Here is a 10647-nt window from a genome sequence, read left to right as displayed (position 1 = left end):
TTTATGGGTCTCTGTAAAATCAACTCTCATTCTTCTGAACTGCAGAGAATAGAGTCACTTCAATCTGTCATCTCAGGACAATCTCAGCAATCCAGGAATCAGTCCGGTTATAACCCCTACATTCTCTCTGTGGTCAGAATATCCTTCCTCAGAGCTGCACACATGCTCCAGGTACAGCCCCATCAGTGTCCTGTACAATTGAAGCAGGATCTCTTTGCTCCTGCACTCAAATCCTCTTGCCATAGAAGCTAAAACAGTGTTGACCTTCCAAATCCCTTGCTGCACTGGCGTTTGGTGATTTATGAACAAGGACACCTAAGTTCGTTTGGATATCAGCACTTTCCAATCTCTCACTATGGATGTTGATATTTCACACTTACCTAAATTATTATTGATCTGATATTTGTTGCCCACTCTAAAGCCTCTTTCTATCCTCCTCACAATTCATATTCCCACAAAGTTTTGCATGATTTGAAAACTTTGAAATCTTGCATTTATTCCCCACATCCAAATCATTAATGTAGACAGTGAATCATGGGTCCCAAGCACTGTAGGACCCCACTGTTCATATCTTGTCAACCTGAGCCCAAGGGGTGATGGAAGTCCAATTGTTAAGTAAGTTCAAGAAGCTTTTGACTTCTTCCTCATTATCCTCATTCCAATGCAGATCATTTTCATCTTTAAATGTTTTACATTGTCTGTTGTAGTGGTTTTGTTTAAAATGATATGATGAGATTAATTTTTCACTATTATTTTGATCTTGTATACTGTATTTGTTCATTGTCACCTCCCAGATGCTGCTTTTCAAAGTTGAAAAGTCCAAAGACCTGCTTTATAACTTATTTGTCTAATACTAGGGATCAGACTCTACTTCTGAATTGCCTCCAGTGTTCAAAATTTTCTCCTTTATCTCACGGCGACCAGAACCGGACACAGCACTTAAAGGGCAGCCTGTGCAAAGCACAATATGATTTCGCCAGCTCATAGTCTGATTAATACCCGGTACCTTTTTCTTTTATTCATGAGTTACGAGCAATGCTGGTAAACCAAGATGATAAACATCCTACAACCACAACCATTTTCCTTTGTCCTGGCATTACTTTAACCAATGGAAAGTCTATTAGCTGATTCCTATTAACTCCAATTTTGCTAGTGCTCCTTGAAGCCACACTTGTTAAAATGGGGCCTTACTGTTAAGGGCAGTCATCCTCTCCTCACATCTTGAGTTTATCTCTTTTGTCCTTGTTTGATTAAGGTTGTAATAATGTCAAGAGCTCAGTGGCCCTGGTAGAACACAAACTGAGAGTTAGTGAGCTGTTTATTGCTGAGCAAGTACCACTTAATAGCATTGTAGATGGCCTTGTGTCACTCTGCAGATGATTGGGAGTAGACTGATGAGGTGGCAATTTCCAAAAGTGGACTTGTCCTGTTTTTAATGCTTAGGACATACCAGGGAAACTTTTCACATTTCCAGGGAATTGCCAGTCTTGCAGTTGTATTGGACCATATTGGCCAACAGCATTTTCAACGTTGGAGCACAAGTCTTTTGTTTTATTGCTGTCTGGCTTCCTCACCATTGAAGGTGGGAATATTTTTGGAACCTCCTTGTCCTGATCATCATCATTCACAACTGACTATGACCGGACTACAGTGAATGAGATCTGATTTAATGGTTAATTCATCACTTAGCACTGTCAACATCATGTTGCTTCCACTATCTGGCATGTAAGTAGCTCTGGGTTGGAGTTTTATTGACACTCTATTTTTAGATACAGCCAGCACTATTCCTGCATACCTTCCCTTACTCCTTATTGAATCATGATTTCTCCCTGGCTTGCTGGCAATGATAGATTTGGGGATATGCAACCTCATGAGGTTACAGATTGTTGTTGACTATAATTCTGCTGCATGATGGCCAACAGCTTGTCACAGATGTCCAGTTTGAGTTGCTACTTTAGTTCAAAATCTATCCATTTTAGCACAGTGATAGTGCAACACAACACGACCAATATTTTCATTGAAAAGATAGACTTCATCTGGACTACATATATCTTGCCTTGAAGGGCTCCATATGCAGTGTGTATACAATGTTGAAACTCTGTCTAGCTGTTATTCTCCTGGAGGTTTATAAGCTGCAGACACAGATATCAGTTGGTTGCTGCAACGTCATAACTTATAATGTATTCTCCTGTTCTAAATAAAATAACCCATGAAGGTGATCAATCCTAGTTTTTGATTACTATGCAATTTTTGGTTACATGGCATGGAAAAAAAAGTGGAAAACATTGAGCCATACTGAACTCAAGCACTGAGTAAGAAAATTATTCTATAGATGAGGCACATGATTGAAAGTCTTAAATTGTGCTCAAGTGCATGGTATAAATCTTTGATGTTTTTGTTGGTTAAAGCATTGAAGAATGAAAACACAGCTTGCTAGTAAACAGGTAAAATTCCCACCAAGAGACCAGCTCAACTCATTTGACCAGGGAATTGGTCAAATTGACAGCTAATAATGCAAGGTCAAAGGCAGATTGTAAAAAATGTCCACTATATTCCCTAGTTAAAATTGGGACACAGCCCACCTCCTAAAATAATTCAAAGTATTTGAACATCATTCAGAGCGATGGTTTGAGATTCCGGACTGATGCAGAAGAGCAAGTTTTAAGGTTTGCTTAGCAATTGGGAATGAAGGTCTACACAGACTTAAATGATCAGAGATTCAAATGATGTAAAGTACATTAAAACAATAATTCAGAGTTAGTTTCAACTTGCGTCTTCATCAACTCATGTTATTTTGATCAATTCATGTTACTTAGGTAGACTTCTCCATAATCCACAGATTCCTTCATGAGCAGATGCTGAGAAAATGGTTCACAGTGTGAGTATTGAATTAGTGATTGCATCCATCCACATGGAAGCTTTCCAGATAGATTTACTACACAAATCGACATATGCAGGTATTGTCAAAATGTATCTGAGGATGGATGTAGGTGCAGAACAATCTTCACAGGTCATTGAAATGTGAAGGCCCAAAGTACAAACATTCTGGTTTGTATGATCATGATAACCACCAAACACAGCAAGGCTTATTAGAAAACATGGCCTTCTGCAAGTACTAAGAAAAATTCTTGGTTTCACTATCTTCTGCAAGGTATGTGAGAGAGGCAGTGTACTAGAGAAAAAGACTACTGCTACTACCAAGAGTTCTATGCTAACATAAACAAACAGACACCGAATGAATACCTTCAAGCTACAATCAAAGGTAGCTGGAATCCTGCTAGAGGTGGAGAAATGAAGTGATCGACAAACCAAAATCCAATTTTTGTTCCAGCATATAACAGGAAGAAGTGAATGCACCACAGGGGCTGAGGAGCATCATTTCCCTTTCAAAATCCATTTTGATTTAGTGCCTCTTTCTTTCCTTATTCTTCCTTTTTGGCATTGCTGGGCTGTTTCAGTGCACTGCTGGGCACTCAGATCTTTGATATCAACTGTTAAAAATCAATAGCATATCCAGCCAAAATCATCATCACAGGATCTAGGCATAACAGCAACTTATTTATATGTTACAGGGATTTAGAGGGTGACTTCTTACTGTAAGTTATTCAACGATCTTTTAGGAAGAAGGGATATGTATACATGGATTTGAATAGAGTTCACCTTTAATGACACTATGCACATACTATGCTGTGACTCTGCCTGGTAATTACTGTGCTGTGGATCTGCAAGTTTCCGATACATCAATCAGTTGGTTATATCATGTCAGTTTCATAACTTGTAATTTATTTTGTTTTCAATAAACTAACACAGGAAGTTAATCCATTCAAAATAAATGATTGCATTTGGGACCATTATTACTGAAATGACAGTAATTATTCCAAATCCTGTCTCGGACAGATGCATCGGTAACAGATAGATCGGTAACAATTAAGTCAAGTAAATTTAACCCTCTTGATGGTTCCCTCATCATCTGCTGCAGACCCAGTCTAGGAGTTTTGTCCTATAGCAATTAACTCATTTGGCCAGTAGTGGTGTTAACAAGCCAATCTGATGATAGACATTGAAGTCCCCCATCTGTGCACATTCAGAAACTTTGCTACTCTCAGTGCTTCATTCATTTTGTGTTCAACATGGAGTAGTAGTAATGCATCAACTGTATGGAAGTGTAATCAGTAGTAATCAGCAGGACATTTCATTGAATGTTTGACATGAAGACATGATACTTCATGGTGTCCAGAAACAATGTTGAAGATTCCAGCAGTAGCCCCCTCCTGACTGTGTATCACTGTGCTGCCACCTTTCATGGATCTCTCCTATATGTGGAACAGTGCATATCCAGGGATGGTGATGATGATGTCTGGGACCTTGTGTAATATGATTAGGTCAGTATGATTATGTGAATCTGTTGCCTGACTCATTTGTGGGACAGCTCTCCTAAGTTTGGCACAACCTCCCTGATATTACTAAGCAGGGTCAACAAGGCTGACTTCACTGGTTCCAACTGGTTCCAGTGCCTAGGTTGATACTGAGTAGTGTAACAAGTTTCATTCTTTTTAGACCTTGAATTGCTGTGACATTGCTGTGGACCTTGTTACTGGGTCTTGTAGGCCGGGAAAGGCAAGGACTGCAGATTTGTCCCTAAAGGGCACTAATAAATATTTAAGACAATGATTTCATGGTCACTATTAGGCTAGCTTTTTATGCCAAATTTAATTGAGCTTAAATTCTATCAATTGTTGTAATAGAATTTGAACCCAGATGATGAGCCTTTGGATTACCAATCCAGTGACCTTGCCATTACAACACCGCTTCCCCCTATATAAATTGTCAAAATTGTCAAGTGTGATAAAGTGTCACGAATATTTGATCATTTTGGAGGATCTGGTAAATATTTGCATCTAAAAATGAAAATAAACCTTTCAGTTTCTTTTAGCTCCATTTCATGCATGTAGCTTTCTGTGAACAGAATCAAAATACTCTATGTATCTGTGCTTGGTCACTGTAGAAAGGACTAATGATACTTGCAGAGTTAAACTATTAATACGATACTGGTACCGTCATATCTAGAAGGAAGTAAGCATCCTTTCCAGCATTAGCCCCTTTCTAAGGAGGTATCTGCAAGGAAATCAAATTTCCCTTTAACTGGAGAGATTTTTCATGAACTGAAAAGACTCCATAAGCACCTTTCAGAAATGATCAACTAATATTCAGCTGAAACAATTTGGCATTTTCACTGAATTAATTTCCCTGATTAATTTGCAGATTTTGGGGGAAAACCAAAGAATAAGAAGAACTGTCACAGTGAAGGAAGATGATCTGCAGGAAGAATATTTTATGACTGAAAATTTAATTTTAAGATATTGTGGATCTTTAATTATCAGTAGTTTACTGTGTATTTGCTATTACTGTAATGGTATAAGATAATTCAATATAATTCTTGTTCATTATCACTGCACAGCACAATCTGAATGAATTAAATATGATATATTCCATAGTAGGTGTTGATGTTGAATATTGAATTTTTGTGTCATTGGGACTCTTTCAATTTCATATACGTGTATTTGCCTGTTGGTGTCATGAGAGAATCTATTACACATGATCTGAGTTAATAGTTTCCTGACAATAAATGAGACTGAATCAGAATCAAATGATACATTGCATCATTTTACTTACATAAAGGTGAACCAGACATATATGTTTTTCAAATAAATGGTTCCCTCTTTCAAATAAAATTAACTATTTATAGCGCATGGAGATGCCTATTTACCCATTGCTAATTTATTCAGCCCTGAAGTATGTGTGGTGAACTTATATGAACAGATTCAGTGACTGTAATACTCTCCAACCTTTAGTGTGCCATTAGCACTGCATGAAATGGGATAGGTTTTTAAGCAATCTAGAAACACAAGATTGCACATTCATGAGGTGATGTGCAAAATCAGCAGCAGCAGAGTTGTAGTCAATCTGTAACCTCCTGACCTGGCATAACCACAACCCCTTTTCTATAGTTATGATCAAATTGAGGAATCAACCTTGGTGCGTGTGTTGATAGAACAAAGCAATCCCATAACCAATGGATCAAAAGTCATTCTCTGCATTGTTTCCATATCCAACTGTGAATTGTGGTGGCCAATTAAACAAATAATAGGAAAAAGATTGGCCACAAAATCTCCGTCCTCGATAATGGGGTAGCCAGCACATCAAAAGACAAATGTGAGGCAATTGCAACAATTGCCTGAAATGTTGAGTGGATAATCCATCTGAGTCTCCTGAAGATCCCAGCATCACAGATGCCAGTTTTCAGGCTATTAGATACATTCCATGCAATATCAAGAAATGACCAAAGAAACAAAGGCTGGGTCTTGGCAAACACACTGATGACATTTGTTGCACAGTACAGTTACCATACTGACATTTACCTGGTAATGTGTAAATTTGTTCAGTTGTGTCATGTCTAAATTTGCAGGACATATCTAACATGGCTAACCATTGCTTATCCATCTACTCTTATTTCAACATGAGCAAAATGTTAGAAAGTGTCATCAACAGTCCCACTAAGTAGCACTTTCACAGTCATAAGTTGCTTACTGATGTTCAGTTTGGGTTATGCCAAGGTCACTCAGCTCCTGACCTCTTTCCAAGCTTTGTTGAACATGGATGGAAGAACTGAACTCCAGAGGCGAGGTAAGAGTGACTGCCTGGACATCCAAGCAGTATTTGACTGAATATGGCATGAAAGAGCCCTAGCGACACTGGCACCAAATGACATCAGAGAGGCATGGTAGACCAGCTATCTGACCCCACCACATTGTATCTGAAATAAGACTGCTCCCAGACCTGTGAATGAGGCATCTGCTACTGTTATGCTTGGAGATCTGGATCATGATGTTGGAGAATCTCAGATGAAATGAGCAACTCTTTAATCCATTCAAGTGAATGCTGTTTATATTCATTCCATCACAACATTCGATCATACTTTAGAAGTTATCAAAGAGGTTCATTAACCTGAGTTAAGTAAGATAAGAATGTCCCCACATGGTTTACCATTGCCATTAACCATGAGAGTTTAGCAGTATTCTTGTCAGTAGAAAGGTCCTAATGGCTTCTATTTTTGTGGATCTGCTATTAGTCCTGTTAATTTTGCAGTATGTCCCAAGTATTTGATAATGGCCTGGAAATAATGGACTTAACATTGAGTATTAAGCCAGCATCCTGTAGCCTATGCAAGAACCTCTGTGTTCCATTCTCATGTTGAGCTTTAGTGGACCAGTGGAGGAGAATGTTGTCCATATAGCATTCAATACCTTCTATTCTTTTCAATATATTGGACATTTGTAGGTCAAAGGGCTGACAGTTAGTGCAATAATATTCATAACAGAAATTTATGGGACACTTAGCTGTCCTTTGGGCAATTAGGAATCAGAAATAAATAGAATCATAGAATCCCATAATGTGGAACAAGATTATTCAGCCATCGTGTCTACACCAACCCTCCAAAGAGCATCCTACCCAGACCCTATTCCAGTATCCCTGTATTTAGCATAGTACCAACCCACATAGCCTGCTCATCCCTGGACACTGCGAGGCAATTTAGTATGGTCAATCCACCTAACCTGCACACCTTATCAGGTTTGTCCCAGAACTTTATGGGATGCTATGAAAAGATTGCTGGACCCCTTACTAATATATTTGTACCATCAACAGCCATGAGTGAGAGCCAGAAGACTGAAGATTGACTAACATAGTGCCGTTATTTAAGAATGACTGTAAGGAAAAGCCAGGGAGTGACCAAACAATGAGCCTTACATCAGTGGTGGGTAAGTTGTTGGAAGTGATTCTGAGGGATACGATTCTCATGCATTTGGAAAAGCTAGGGCATTTACGAATAATCAACATGGCTTTGTGCATGGGAAATCACGTCTCACTAATTTGATTGAATTCATCCCACAAGGGATGAATGCGGATTTCTCCAGCTTCCTCATTTCCCCTCCCCCCACCTTTTCTCAGTCCCAGCCCTCAGACTCAGCACCGCCTTCTTGACCTGCAATCTTCTTCCTGACCTCTCCGCCCCCACCCCCTCTCTGGCCTATCATCCTCACCTTAACCTCCTTCCACCTATTGCATTCCCAATGCCCCTCCCCCAAGTGCCTCCTTCCTACCTTTTATCTTAGCCTGCTTGGCACACCCTTCTCATTCCTGAAGAAGGGCTTATGCCCGAAACGTCGATTCTCCTTCTGCTTTGGTGCTGCCTGACCTGCTGCGCTTTTCCAGCAATACATTTTTAGGCTCTGATATCCAGCATCTGCAGTCCTCACTTTCTCCTAATGGATAAGGGAGTCCAAAACTAGGGGCACAGGTTTAGGATGAGAGGGAATAGATTTAAAAGGGACCTGAGGGGTAATGTTTTCACACAGAGGGTGGTGTGTGCACAGAGTGAGCTGCCAGAGGAAGTGATGGAGGCTGATACAATATAACATTTAAAAGGTATCTGGATGGGTATATGAATAGAAGGGATTACAGGGATATGGGCAAAAAGCTGGCAAATTAGACTAGGTCAGATTGGGATGTTTGGTCAGTATGGATGAGTTGGATTGAAGGGTCTAATTTCCATGCTGTATGACTATGAATTAATCTTTGGACAGTGGGAGAAACCAGAGCGCTCAGAGGAAACCCATGCAGACATGGGAAGAAAGTGCAAAATCTATACAGTCACCAAGGCTGGCTTATTCTGCAATGCTCACATCCATGAATTAACTTTAAACAAATTCCAATGGATCATTTTGATTTGGGGACTGGAAACATTGATGAGCTACATACACTCAGCTGCATGACCTTTAAAATAATATTCTTCAGAGCACAACCTCAATCTTCTCATCTATCTTGAACTTTAGTCAACGTATGACCTTCCTGGTTCTGATAAAACCTGATGAGTTTGGCATCTACTTTGAGATTAGATTAGATTCCCTACAGTGTGGGAACAGGCCCTTCAGTTCAACCAGTCCAGACCGACCCTCCGAAGAGGATCCCACCCATAGCCATTTCCCTCTGAATGATGCACCTAACACTATGGGCAATTTAGCATGGCCAATTCACCTGACCTGCACATCTTTAGACTGTGGGAGGAAACCAGAGCACCCGGAAGAAATGCACGCAGACACGAGAAGAATGTGCAAACTCCAAACAGACAGTCGCCCAAGGCTGGAATCAAGCCTGGGACCCTGGTGCTGTGAGGCAGCGGTGCTAACCACTGAGCCACCGTGCCGCCCAATATGTTGTATTAAGGTTCATTAGGCTTGTAAAGAGGCAGAGGAACTGATATCTAAACTCAACTGGTGGTCTTCCAGCTGATAATTTGATAAAATTTAATGATGAATGTCACAGCTTACCTGGGAGTGTGTGCTGATTTCGAACTCTACTGTCCCTGGAGTCACTGTAAAAGTGAAACGTTAATTAAACTACTAAAGTTCAGTTCAGAAGAAATACACTCCAAGTTTTGGCCATTAACAAGGAAATAACTACTTACTGTGATTTTCTTGACCAATTGGAAATAATAGGGAAAATGAATTTCTAATTTATGACTGTACAACTTAAATTTTACCTCTTTTAAGTTCACACATATAAATAGATACACAAAGAGTAAGACACAACTACTATGAGTGGAGATAAACAAAAGGTCAGGGAACATTCTCTTATAGCACCAGTTCAAATCGCAATGAACTGCATGAGTTGATTTTGCAATGATGCCACTATTTTCACAGTGATGGCCAATCTTTAGTTCACTTGTATATTAATTTGACACGGAGTCTTTCTTTTCAACTTGGGTTTTAGAATTATTTCTTTCAGCATCCCTGAATGTGGTTATCTTGCTTTTCTGACAGAAAATTAGAACAACTTTAGTGTGACAGCGGACAGAAAGATATTGATCCAGACAACTTTGGAGGTTTGCTTGCTTCTCTGTGTGCATTTCTGTCACAGACTGAGTGTGGTAGATGCAGCCTGAGGAACCAGGGGGTTGTTACTATGCTGAACCTTCTTGATCCCACAATAAATGGTGAAATTTCATCTGGCTCAATGTTCCCAAAAGAGCAGGATTGTTCCATATGCATCAGCTAGCTTCACCCATTTCTTCCCATTACCCATGACTCCCCTTTTAAAAACAGTGCCTGTTTTTCTCATTTTTAGTCCACAGTCCAAAAGTAAAAATGATGCTTTCTCTTACATGAAGTTGAGGGCTGTACAGGCTTCTTGTTGCGTAGCAAGTACAGTTAATCATACATCAATTCGTCAGTCTGGTGTTGTGACACTCATCACACCATTTCTTTGCAATATGTAGAAGTACTGAATTGAAGCAGAAAACAGGCAAAGAGAAAAGTGGAATTGAAGTGTCTTTCAACCTATTTACACAGACAAAGTGAAAACCATTCTCTTCCTGTTTGCAGAAGCCCAGGTCGTTTCCTATTCTGGCAAGTGTTGAAATATGCTATGGAAAAGGTTTTTGCATTATTTATTGTTGAGATGATTAGATGTTAACCCAAGGACTAATTATCCAAAATATTTTCATCTTTAAAACTCTGTGTTTTGATTTAAGGGAAATTTGTGGAAATGCAGCCTTCGTAGCCAGTGGTATGATCGAGGATGCTACAATGA

At 39.6% G+C, this 10647-nt stretch overlaps 1 long non-coding RNA gene across 1 annotated transcript in view; it reads left to right on the top strand.

The window, feature by feature from the left end:
• LOC122551342 overlaps nucleotides 1-5643 on the top strand; it is a 15004-nt gene extending 9361 nt beyond the window's left edge. The window contains exon 3 of the long non-coding RNA XR_006312077.1: nucleotides 5263-5643. This is a non-coding gene — a long non-coding RNA (uncharacterized LOC122551342). The remainder of the gene's footprint in view (nucleotides 1-5262) is intronic.
• Nucleotides 5644-10647: the final 5004 nt, after the last annotated feature.

This window comes from Chiloscyllium plagiosum, chromosome 7, assembly GCF_004010195.1.
Source record: "Chiloscyllium plagiosum isolate BGI_BamShark_2017 chromosome 7, ASM401019v2, whole genome shotgun sequence".
Classification (NCBI taxonomy): Eukaryota; Metazoa; Chordata; class Chondrichthyes; order Orectolobiformes; family Hemiscylliidae; genus Chiloscyllium; species Chiloscyllium plagiosum.
Note: the sequence above shows the minus strand (reverse complement) of the source record. Positions and strands in the feature narration are given on the sequence as shown.